At 33.8% G+C, this 12,579-nt stretch overlaps 1 protein-coding gene across 5 annotated transcripts in view; it reads left to right on the top strand.

The window, feature by feature from the left end:
• Positions 1–11,532: 11,532 nt before the first annotated feature.
• Positions 11,533–12,579, top strand: part of LOC107842331 (general transcription factor 3C polypeptide 5) — a 30,536-nt gene continuing 29,489 nt past the window's right edge. For 4 of the 5 annotated variants that reach the window (XM_016686102.2, XM_016686104.2, XM_016686105.2 and 1 more), the window contains exon 1: positions 11,534–12,095. The gene's annotated coding sequence lies outside the window, so the exon portion shown is untranslated. Of the gene's footprint in view, positions 12,096–12,579 lie in introns of all 5 variants that reach the window. The other variant, XM_016686106.2, reaches the window with a different exon arrangement.

Here is a 12,579-nt window from a genome sequence, read left to right as displayed (position 1 = left end):
TATACTCAGAATATTCTAAAGTACTGACCACATATATGTGTTTGTGGCTATATTTCTTCATAATGTAGGTACCAAATGTAGCCCACACACCAGGATCAGACAACTCTCCGCTTTCTGCTAGCAGGTGATAAGTTCTCTTATTTTGGGAACTTCAGTTTATTGTAGTTCATATATTGTATTTTGATTATCCATATATATTGAGTAGTGATAGTTGGAGGCATGTCCCAGCTACCTATAGTCTGTATAGCAGAGTCTTCATAGATAGTCAGTCAAAGTCATGATATATAATTCTAGTTCTTTCTTAAATTTATCATATTGTAAACATTATCAGTATTATACTTATTTGGATTTTCTCATGATTATGTTTCCGCACAACAAATATAGCTATTATATATATTCAAAATCAGTTGCTCATGTATCATGCCAGTTCATTGGTTAGCTTGGGATCACTTGTGGTTCCAAGCATTATATTACGACTAGGGATAGTCTCGGGTCATGACAAACTTGGTATCAAAGCACATATTTCAAGTGTATTAGGGTGTCTATCAAGTCGTGTCTAGTAGAGTCTTACGGAACGGTACAGAGATGTCTATACTTTTCTTTAAAAACTATTTCTTTTCTTTCATGTCTCATATCGTGCAGTAGAAGTGTTCTATAAAAAACTTATGTAGATTCTTACATTACTCTATTCGTGCCAACTCTGCCTTATTCTTGAGGCAACAGAAATAGCCAAGCTTAAATCCATACTGATAATATTTTCTCAAACAGTCCCCATAGACAGTTATGGGATTGCACGTAAGCTCGAAAGCAACCCATCAGTGCTTTTAAGTTTTAAAGTTTGAAAGATTTCATTTATGTTCATGAAAATCATGCACTAAGCCAAAGCCATATGCCCTCAGATCCCTTCTCATAATCCTATGACAACATATGATCTGGAGTTAGAAGCATGAACTCAAAAGTTTAGTAGCAGTAAAGTGGGGATGGTGTTTATCTGAATTTAGTAGATTATGTATCCATGGGACTAGTGTATAAGAGGTGAACTAGTAGGCTTGAAGCAGTGTATGTAAGAATTTAATTTTATGGATTTAAAACTAAGTATGATGATGTGGGTATGATCTAGAGGTGTACCCAAGGTGATATAGGATTGTGTTATTTCTAAGTTTTTAATGTGTGTGTGCTTAGATAGTACCCTTAAGTTGCTAAGTGCAAATGAGGCTAGTTATGTAGTATATGATGTTCTTACCAACAAATTTATGGGTTATAGGTTGTTGATGTAAGGTATGTTGGTGTATTGGTAATTTTCAAGGTTTAGGGAAAAATATAAGTTTAGAGATGTGATATTAGTAGGCTATGAAGGAAGTTAAGTACCAAATGTAGTCCACATACCAGAATCAGATAGTTCTTAGCTTTCAACTAGTGGGTGATAAGTCATCTTATTTCAAGGAATCCAATCCATCACAGTTCATGTGTTGTATTTTGATTATCCATATGTATTGATTAATGGTAGTGTAACACCCCGCACTTTTGGGCTAGAATTTGAACCATCGTTCCTACATGTGTAAACTCTAATCATATGATTTGTATATGAATATATATGTCATGGTTATTTACCTTGTATATAAAGTGTTTTCGATGCGAATCATGGTCATAGGAAGAACTTAGAGTAAAGTCAAGTTGAGAGCATTTGTATCAATTGAGTTTAAGTATTTGATTCTACATAGTTCAACTTTAAACGAGTCTAATTCCTATAATATAACGATTCAGGTGTCCTGCTATATATCAACTTAAAGATATTCGAGTCTTCTTTCCAACACATCCAATTTCACCTTAACCCTATATTGGAGTAGAAAGTTATGCTCATTTTACTTCAAAGTATCCGTCTGTCAACAAGGTGATAACTTGAGGTGCTAAGCGTCAGCTAAGAGATGAGCTATCAACCTCATCGTCAGCCTTAACTAGAATGTGGCCAAATCCAGATACAAGGTGACTACTTGAGGTGATAAGCCGTCAACTAAGCGATGAGCTATCGACCTCGTCGTCACCTTAACCAGATTATTAAGAGAAAGTGACAACTAGGTTGATGAGCCATCAACTAGTTGACAGGCTATTAACTAAGTCATCAACTAAAAATTTTTGCAATTTTTATTCAGTTTATTTAGGGGTATTTTGGCCTTTTCCTTACCTCAAACCTTACCCCCCACGACTTAAATCACCCTATAAATGATAGTTTCACATCATTAGTCAGTTTTCAATGTTTACTCTTCTTTTTACTCTTAAGAGAAAAGAAATTAGGATTTCTTCCCAAGAATAAGAAATTCAAGCTTTCTTCTCCGATTACTCAAGAATCAAGTTTCAATTTCAAGTTTTCATCAAGAAATCAAGAAATTCAGGTATGTGGGGTATTCATCAATAGGTCCCTTACACCCATTGAGCCCAAAAATCCTCTTTTTTGTTCAAGTATGAATTTTACTCTAATTCATTATCAATCTCAATGTAAATTATGAAATTCATCCATGTTTCCTCATTGTTTTACATTCAAGTTATGCTAATAGTTTTACTCCATAAGAATCATGCTCCTACATGTTTGAAGTTCCAACACCCCATGTCATGTTTAGTCAATATTATGTCAAATTCTCAAATTATGCTTTAAAATATATAAACATGATATTTTTTCAAGGTTAACTCATTCTCATGTTTACGTTCATGAAATTTATCAGACTATTGAAATATTTCATGTTTTGGGTCTTTGAATTATGACCTTATGTCATTATTTTAAGTGTAGTTATCAAATTCTGTAATCATTCAGTGCTGGCGGGTTATGAATACCCGATACCTATATATTTGCTTACGTTTCATACTTTCCAAGTAATGAGTAGTCAACCCATGATTTTATTGTTAAACTCAGTTTGTTGCAATTATGTCGAGCACTATCAGTTTACATGTTTATGATTACTCCAAACTCTATTGCGCTGATGTTTTCAAAAGACCATGACCTGAGCTTATCAGCTTCAGTGCATGCACCAGTTAGTATTTCAGTATCTTTCAGTTGTGAGTAGGATTTAGCACCGAGCGAACCTAGGGATGGGGGCTCACCTACCAGTAGAAGGTGTGACCTTTAGTAGTAGTCCCTGAGTTACAAAACTACGTAGCCAGTGTAGGTTTTGAGAGGTTTTCCTGCCTGTAGAGAGTTGACACTCTTTTAGGAGCACCTGCCAGTAGAGGGTGACTCTCTAACCCTACAGGATATCAGCCTTGTGGGTCCATATTTTCAGCTAGTGTCAGTACCAGTGGCAAGGTACTGACACCCTTCCAACTAGGGTTATAGGTTGGACCCTAATTAGCTCAGATTGGGGAATATCAGTTACATGATAGCTCCTACAGTTTCAATTCAGTTCAGTATTCAGAATATGTCAGTTCAAGTTTTCGTGACCAAGTATACAAATACTAGTTATTCAGCTATTCAGTTTTACAGATTATTTCAGAACACGTTTATGTTTGGTCTTACATTCGTTTTACATGCTCATGTCTCATGCTCAGTATTCACACATGATCCTCAGTACAGCTTTACAACATATCCAACTTTACATGAGATTTACATACTATATTTATGTTACCGCTTCGCAACTTACATAATTGTTTTCAGCTCATGATTTATAAATCTCACTATGACTTACAGTTTTCATGTATAGCCATGTTTTAAATACATGTTTCTGTAAATAACTTATGCCCTTAGTTTTAAATCATGTTTTAAATGTTTCCATGATTTAGTGCATATCTCTATATACTCAGTACATTCCAACGTACTGACCACATACATGCATTTGTGGCTATATTCCTTCATAATGTAGGTACCAGGTATAGTCCCTACACTAGAGTCAGACAGTTCTCAGCATTCAGCTAGCAGGTGATGAGTTTCCTTATTTTGGGGACTCTAGTCCATTAAAGTTCATGTGTTGTATTTTGATTATTCATATGTATTGATTAGTAATAGTTGGAGGCATGTTCCGGCTATCTATAGTCAGTATAGTAGAGGCTTCATAAATGGTCAGTCAAAGTTATTCATGTAATTTAAGTTCTTTCGTCAGTTTTACCATGTTGTAAACTTTATTAGTATTATAATTATTCAAATTTGCTCATGATCATGTTTTCACTCAGTAAATTTAGCTTTTACATAAACTTTTAATCAGTTGCCCAAATAGTATGCCAGTACATGGGTTATCTTGAGATCACTTGTGGTTCTAAGCACCGTGTTATGACTAGGGAGTAGTCTCGGGTAGTGACATGTAGTTGGAGGCATGTCTCAGCTATCTATAGTCAGTATAGTAGAGGCTTTATAGATAGTCAGCCAGAGTCATGATATGTAATTTCAGTCCTTTCTTCAGTTTTATCACGTTGTAAACTTTATCAATATTATACTTATTAGGATTTTCTCATGATTATGTTCCTGCACAGCAAATTTAGTTATTGTATACATTCTAAATCAGTTGCTCAAGTATCATGCCAGTTCATTGGTTAGCTTAGGATCACTTGTGGTTTTAAGCACCGTGTTACGATTAGGGGGTAGTCTTGGATCGTGACAATGCAACAGGCTTTACTCCGAGGCAACACTATCCCAATACTTTCAATATTTATTTTCTATCTCCTTAACACAAAACTACCACATACTCGGCTCTACCTACTATTTCTATTTTTGCGGCTCCACCTCTTCATGAATCTCCTACTTTTGATGTCCATCAAACAGTTGGGCTTCCCTACTCTGCAAGTGATCCTATATTGAATATTTTTGGTGATCAACATTATACTCTTGATCCTACGCTTAAGTTGACTAATCCTTATGGCTACACTCAAACCCCTGAATTTTCTCTTAAGATTGAGAAGCCCATTATGGCAAAAAAACAAGAAGAAATAACCAGAAAGGTGAAAAGTTTAGAACTAGCTATGAAAACCTTACAAGGACTTGGGGATGCAAAATGTCTCATATAAAGACTTGTGCATATTTTAAATCACTAACCTCCCTCCTAGCTTTAAGATGCCAAAGTTTGAAAGGTATGATGGACACGGCAATCCCTTAGCACATTTGAGGCGTTATTGCAATCAATTGAGGGGAGCTGGAGGGAAAGAAGAATTGCTTATGACTTATTTTAGAGAAAGTTTAGCAGATTTAGCCTCTGAATGATTTGTTGATAAAGACATTGTTAAGTGGAACAATTGGGATGATATGGCTAATAAAATCATCCAATAATTTCAATACAATATTGACTCGGCCCCTGATGAAAAGTTCTTGACCAACATGCCATAGAAGAGTGTTGAAAGTTTCAAAGAATATGCCATTAGATGGCGTGAACAAGTTGCAAGGGTGAAACCACCAATAAAAGAAAGAAATATGGTAGATGTGTTTATTCAAGCACGTGAACAAACATATTTTCAATACCTTTTACCGGTATTAGGCAATCCATTTATTGAGATCCTCAAAATAGGGGAGATGATAGAGGATACGATTAAGACTAGCTGCATTGTGAATCTTGTAGCATTGTAAGCAACTACTCGGGCAACTCAAAATGGTTCAGAAAATATTGCAGGGAAGAAGAGTAATAAAGATGTAGTTATTGTTGTAGATGGGCAATGTGCACATCCAAGAAGGCTACATCACCATTACTCTCAGTCTCAAGCCCAAGTTTATACCCAGCTTCATATAATCACTCCCAACATTACTATCCTTCCCAAAACCCATTATACTTTATTCCCTCATCTCCATATCCAGTAAATAGCACACAACTATATGTTCAACCTCCTTTTTATCCATAATGGTGCACCAACTCCTCAAAATCACCATCCAACTTCACAAATATACCAAAGCCCTTCTAAGCTCAATTTTTTATCCAAGCTAAATAATAAAAAGAGGTAAAAGCCTAGGGATAGTTTCATACTAATTTGGAGAATCATATACCAGTTTGTTTTAGAGATTGATACAGTGGGGCATGATAACTCCTCTCCTTTGGTATACTCTTGAACGACATTCAAGAAATTTTAATCTTAATAGATGATGTGCATATCATTCTGATGTTTAGAGTCATACTATTGAAGATTATCGTGCTTTGAAAAGATAAATAGAAAGATTGATTTAAGATAAATCGATTATGATGTAGGAAATTAATAGTGGTGAAAACTCTAATTATGATGATGTGCAAATCCGTGGCTAAGATGTCAAGCTCAGCAATTGGGATTGTTGGTAGTTTGTTTTATTGTCCTTTCTATTTTTCAAATTATTTCAGAATTGTAGTTTGGGATCTATCTTGTGTTGTTTCTTTATTGTCTTTGTTCAAATCGTTCTATCTTTCTTTTCAATGAAATATAGTGTTCCTTTTTGTTTTGTTTTGTTTTATGTTGTCTGTTTGTCTTTTTTGCATAGTATATTTTTCATACCCCTCTTTTGGAATCAAGATGGAGTCAACAAAAGTTCAAAAAAAGGTGTCGAGCAAAAGAATAGAGTTAGAAAATTTTCAAAAATAAAAAGAGTGAGTCAAAAAAAGAGATAAGAATGTCAATAAAAATAGAGTCAGAAAAAAGTCTCCAAAAAAAGAAGAAAAAATCAAAATCAAGCAAAAGAACAAGTTTTCTGAACAACGTTTGACCTGATTTTTACAATGACAAGATACGTAGGCAGCCTTACTCTAGGTTCAGTCCAACCAAATAAATAATTTTGAATCACCCAGTTAAAGAAACTGGGGAAAGAGTTAATCTTCGTTTGTTTGAGTCGATTCTAAAAGTTGTAAATCCTACGTCACTGCATGTGTAATTTGAGTCTCATGCCATCTTTTCTTTCTAACCTTATTCAAAAGTCATATTACAACCAAAGAAAGATCTTTAGATTAATTTTTAAGAATGTTAAGGCTAAGCATGATGGATACATGATGTTGTAATTTGGGTATTACTTGTCTTCATCAATATAAGAAATCAAGAGAGAAATGAAAATGAGAGAGTCTTATTGGTGAAAATCTTCATCATCGTAAGGCTTTGGTGAGCTAAGAGAAATGAAAATAAGAGTCTTATTGGTAAAAATTCTAATGGGCTTTAAGTTGAGAAAAATGAAAATGAGAGAGTCTCATTGGTGAAAATCCTCATGAACATCGTAGGGCAATGATAAACTAAGAGAAAGAAAAATGAGAAAGGCTTGTTGGCGAAAACCCTTCAAGGCGTCTAGTCGAATAATGTCTATGAGTATAATTGGCATAAGGAAGAAACTCAGTTTCAAGGTCATTAACTCAACAACAATTGATGAAAAGTTTGGACGGAAAGATCGGACAACTTAATTCAAAATGCATGTCATAATAATTAGAGTTAATTCATTTCTTTGTTTTCAAAAAGGGACATTCATTGTCTTTGTTTCTCTCTATATTTCTATTTTTGTGCTTTTGAATTTGTCATTCGAATAGAAAATTATTATCATTTTTCTCATGTCTTTGAGTCAAGTTCATGTCAAAACAAGTGAGAAAAGATTTTACAACTTGCTACCAACTTCTTCAATTGCACAAAGCAAGACAAAAAGCCAACACATGAAAGAAACATGATTGTGAGTCAAAATAAGGCATGCATAAAGTTCTATCAACGAATAAGTTTCGCGATTTATGAAAATATAAAGTTCTAACCTAAACCTTTGATCTTAGAAGCCGTACTTTCTAGTCGAGTTCTTCTAGTTAACCCCTAGGAGACATATATTCTTATCTAGGTATTTCAAATTTCATTTGTTAGGTGACACACTTCCTAACTTAAACTTGTACTCCTAAAAGATGCACTTTCTAGTCAAGTCATTTCATTTAATTCTTAGGAGACACACTTCCTTGTCTGGGTAATACAAGATTCATTTGTTAGGCGACACATTTCCTAACTTGAATCTTTGCTTCTAGAAGACGCATTTTCTAGTCGAACCTTTTCATTTAGCCTCTAGGAGACGCACTTCCTAACTTGAATCTTTACTCCTAGAAGGCGCACTTTCTAGTTAGAATCCCTCACTTTAATTTTTAAGAGACAAACTTCCTAATCTTAATCATTCAATTTTACTCTCAAGAGATGCATTTATTGGTTAGAGTCTTGATTCACCTCTGCATTTTGCAAGTAGTTGTGATTTAGTTTGACATTCACAAATTTTTTTTGATGGTAAACTGGGAGAAAAAAATTTATTCATGGTATTTGAAATTTTACTTTCTGTTCAGGACCCTCCTAAGAATGGGACTTTATTTTATAAAAAATGAGATCTTTCTTTATCATAATCTTTGTTTGAGATAATTTCTGTTCTACTTTGACTTTGAGTTTAAGAGCCTGCCTGGAGAGCAGGGTGAAGATTAGAAATAACAAGTCAAGAGCCCTCCCGGAGAATAGGGTGAAGAAATAGCAAGTCAGGAGTCCGTTTGCAGAATAGGGTGAAGAAATAGCAAGTCAAGAGTTCGTCTAGAGAACAGGGTGGAGAAATTTCAAGTCAAGAGCCCGCTTAGAGAACATGGTGAAGAAATGACAAGTCAGAAGTCCGCATGGAGAATAAGGTGGAGATTTTAAAATTATAAGTCAGGGCCCTCTCGGAGAATAGGATAAAGATTTTAAATTGCAAGCCAGAAACTCGCCTGAAGAATAGGGTAAATATTTTCAAATTCAAGTTCAAATTCAGAAGTCCCACCTGAACAACATGGTCAATTTTCAAGTTCATCTCTAATACTAGATATTGCATGGGGAAAGAATATATTTTCAAGTTCAACCCAAAGAAAAGTAGATATTTTATCACTGGAGAAAGCATCGAAGACTCAAGAAGAATCAAGAGAAGCTGCATAGATAGAATTTTTGTAATTTTATTTATTTTTTTAACTTGTACTATATCCTTTTATTTCTTCCTTTTGAATAATGGTTGGGTCAAATTTTATCTCGTTGTCTACTTTTTTATCTGAAAATACTTTGTACTTATAGCCAAAGAGGGACATGATGTAGACACGTAAATTTGACCCTCCCAAAAGATAAATTTACCCATTTACCTCACCTTACCACGCACCCCACTTTATTTGATAACCCCTCCCCAAGAAAACAAAAATAACAACTCCACAACAAAAAATAACAACCTCCTCACCCCCCCGACCCCTCCACGTTTTTTACCTCACCAAAATAGATTAATAGCAACAACAATACATACTCACACATCTACTAATAACGCACACATACCCCAAAAAACCCTCACCCATGTTTTTCCTCTCACACACAGCACATGCCAATATATACAAACCCATATATACACTCTAAGGGATCATTTGGTAGAGTGCATAAGATAGTACTAAATAGAGCGTATTAGTAATACTGGGATTAGTAGTACTGAGATTAGTAATACCGAGATTAGTAATATTGGGATTATTTTTTATGCAGTATTTGGTTTGATATGTTGAAAACAATACGTATTGTTATATTTTTAAGATGATATTATTTGTTTACAAAAATACCCTTAATATTCTATAACTTTGTGTATTTTTCTTGCAAAGCTTTATTATTATTTTTTTTAAAATAAAAAAAATCAACAATATAACTAATACTTTACTTTGGAATTTTAAGATTCAATCATTCACTTGCACAAATTATTTTTTTTAATTATCTTTTCTTTATTTGTTCATCATTTACTTGTTGTTCTCAATTTGTGGTGTGTTTAAGTTGGATAGAGGGACGCGTAACTTTTGAATGAGACAGTGAAATCGTAATTATCATAACATTGTGTTTCGTAGAATGTTAAAGCTAATAAAAAATATATTTTTATTTGTGACATATTCTATTTACAAAATTAAAGCTTGTATGCAAACATCCAAACATGCAATAGGTTTTCGGATCTTGACCAATTTACTAAAACATAAGTATTTTTTAAATTAATGAAGTAGATTTTTGTATGACTAAAATTATTTAAAGGAAAATTATCATCTTGATAAATTGAAAAGAAATAACTTATATTGAATAAATTAAAAAAGATCTATTTTTTTTTTAAAGGAATTTGAGGATATTTTGATCTTTACCCATATTTATTTCATGCATTCAAATCCATTAATTACTAATAATGTCAAATGAATGCACTAGTTATACAACATGTAACATTATATAGAATGTATACATAACTAATACATATATTAATTATATATTATCCAAAATTATTATCAAATAAAGTATTAAATAATATCACACTTAATATATGTATTATTTTTTTTAAGGAAAAAGTCATCGTTTCCATCCTAAACTATACTCGAAAAGTCTAGGTCACACCTAAACTATCATAATGACCTATTACACACCTAAACTATTTAAAAGTAAAACTTTTTACACCCTGTAAAGCATTATACCACTTACATGTGATGCAATGTTTCACACGCGCCTATCACCTCAGCATAATACGGAAAAAATAATAAATTTATTATTTTTCCTACTTTTCCCTTTTTCTTTTTAATTTAAACTTTTTCCTTCTTCATTTTCTTCTATATCCAATCTCAAAACCTCCATTGATCATCATCATAGCCAAACTCAAATCATCAATTAATTACCACCATTAACTTTATAAACCACCAACAAAATTGTCATCACCTTCGATTTCTTCAATTTCTTCTAACTTTGTCACCCATCTTTAAACCCTCTTTTCTCCTTCTTGGACAATTTTCTTTTTAGACTGATGGAAGAGACATGAAACGAGAAAAACATGAAAGTTGAAATCTGGCGAACAAAAAATCGATGAAAGTTTTGAAAAATAAAATTCGTGGGATTGAAAATTTTCGATAAATTAAAATTGGCCATTCTTTATAGTTCTTAATAAAATTGATAATGAAATGGTTCTTCACATTACTATTCTATCAATAAAAAATAATTAAAGTATTTACATCAATAATGATGAATTAGATGAGGAAATTGATGGTGGTGAGTTGATTGATGAAATTGATGGTGGCACTAATGAAATTAGTAATTGCAGGTGATGGATTAATGACTACAGGAGTTGTTGAAATTGATAGTAATGAGTTAAGTGATGAAAAAGGTGGTGAAATTGAATGAAAAATCAACAATGGAGTAAGAAGAAAAATCAAATTGATGAAGAAAGTTTTTTTTTTAAAAAATAGAAGTTTCAATCACTATTAAAAATTAATTGAAAAGAAAAAATAGAAGTAGAAGATAAAAACAAGTGAGGTATGAAGAAGAAGATTTGTGAAGGAGGGGATGAGGGGTGGCGGGTAGGATGGTGGTTAAGAAGAGGATGCTTGGCAGGTAAGAAATCTTAATTTTTTAACTTTTTTTTTTGCTTTAGTTATATCATCTACGCTCTATTGTTTTTTAATTAATTATTTTTTGCCACATCAGTTTTAGGGTGTAAAAAAATTTACTTTTAAGTAATTCAAGTGTGTATTAAATTGCTTTAATAATTAAAGTGTGTTTTTGATTTTTTGAATATAGTTTAGGATGAAAATGATGTTTTTTCAATTTTTTTTTAATACACTCTACAGAAACCGACACTCCCGTCTATACATACACACAGTGAATATACGTACACGGGTTAACCAAAAAAAAAAAGAAGAAGAGAATATACATGCACGGACGAAAAACAGTGAAAAGGGGGAAGGGAACGGAGCGGGGGGAGAGAGATTGAACGAGGGAGAATTCAGAAAGGAATTAGAGAAGAGAAAAACAGAGCCGCCACTGTTAATCTCGTCGGAGCACCGGCGACGCAACTACAGTCACCGGAGAACCCCACTGGAAACAAAACCAGCGACCAAAAACGCCCAGGAACACCGAAACTCCATCTCCACCGGCGAAACCCGCCGGTAGAACTCCATTAACCATCACTCCGGTCAGCTTCGAATCGCCGGCGAACTCCTTTGCTAACCGGCGAACACACAGCAGCTCCGTCCAGCCCCCTCGCCCACGACACACATACAAATAGAGAGAGAAAATGGGTTTGGCGAACAAGAGTTTGGGGTCGAGATTTGCGAATTTGGTTTTGATATTCGAGGTCGCGTTCGAGGTTCCGTGTTATCGGTTCGAATAAGGCTCGTGGATTTATCACTTGAAGTTGAAATTTGACAGTTTGAAAGCCCGAATTTGAGGTCCAATTCTTCATCTCTTCTCTTTATTTCTATGGATATCTTTGAATGGTGATGGTATTTCTATGTTTTTGGTTGTGAATTATTTCTTTGATTTCGATTGAAGCAACTCCCATTGTTAACCCCGTGTTGGAATTTTGTCAATCGCATGAATGGGGTTTAATTTGGTTTGGAGTCTGAATTGAGGAATTGACAATGTTAAATGTAAATTGGTTTAATTTGGTTTGGGATCTGGATTGAGGAATTGATAATGTTAAATGTAAATTGGTTGGTTTTAGATCAGTGGTTATTACTTGGATCGATTCTCATTTCGATAATAGCATGTTTAGGTCGAATTTGGTAGGCAAATCATAGGATTTGTTGGGTAGGCAAGTTATAGGATTTCATGATTGTTGACGGTTTGAATGCTTGTTGTTTGGTTTTTATTTCATCACACTTGAATCAAAATTTTACTCATTTGACCTGGGGAATGCCCGAGGTTATTTGT

Source organism: Capsicum annuum, chromosome 9, assembly GCF_002878395.1.
Source record: "Capsicum annuum cultivar UCD-10X-F1 chromosome 9, UCD10Xv1.1, whole genome shotgun sequence".
Lineage (NCBI taxonomy): Eukaryota > Viridiplantae > Streptophyta > Magnoliopsida > Solanales > Solanaceae > Capsicum > Capsicum annuum.
This window is presented reverse-complemented; position numbering and strand designations above follow the sequence as displayed.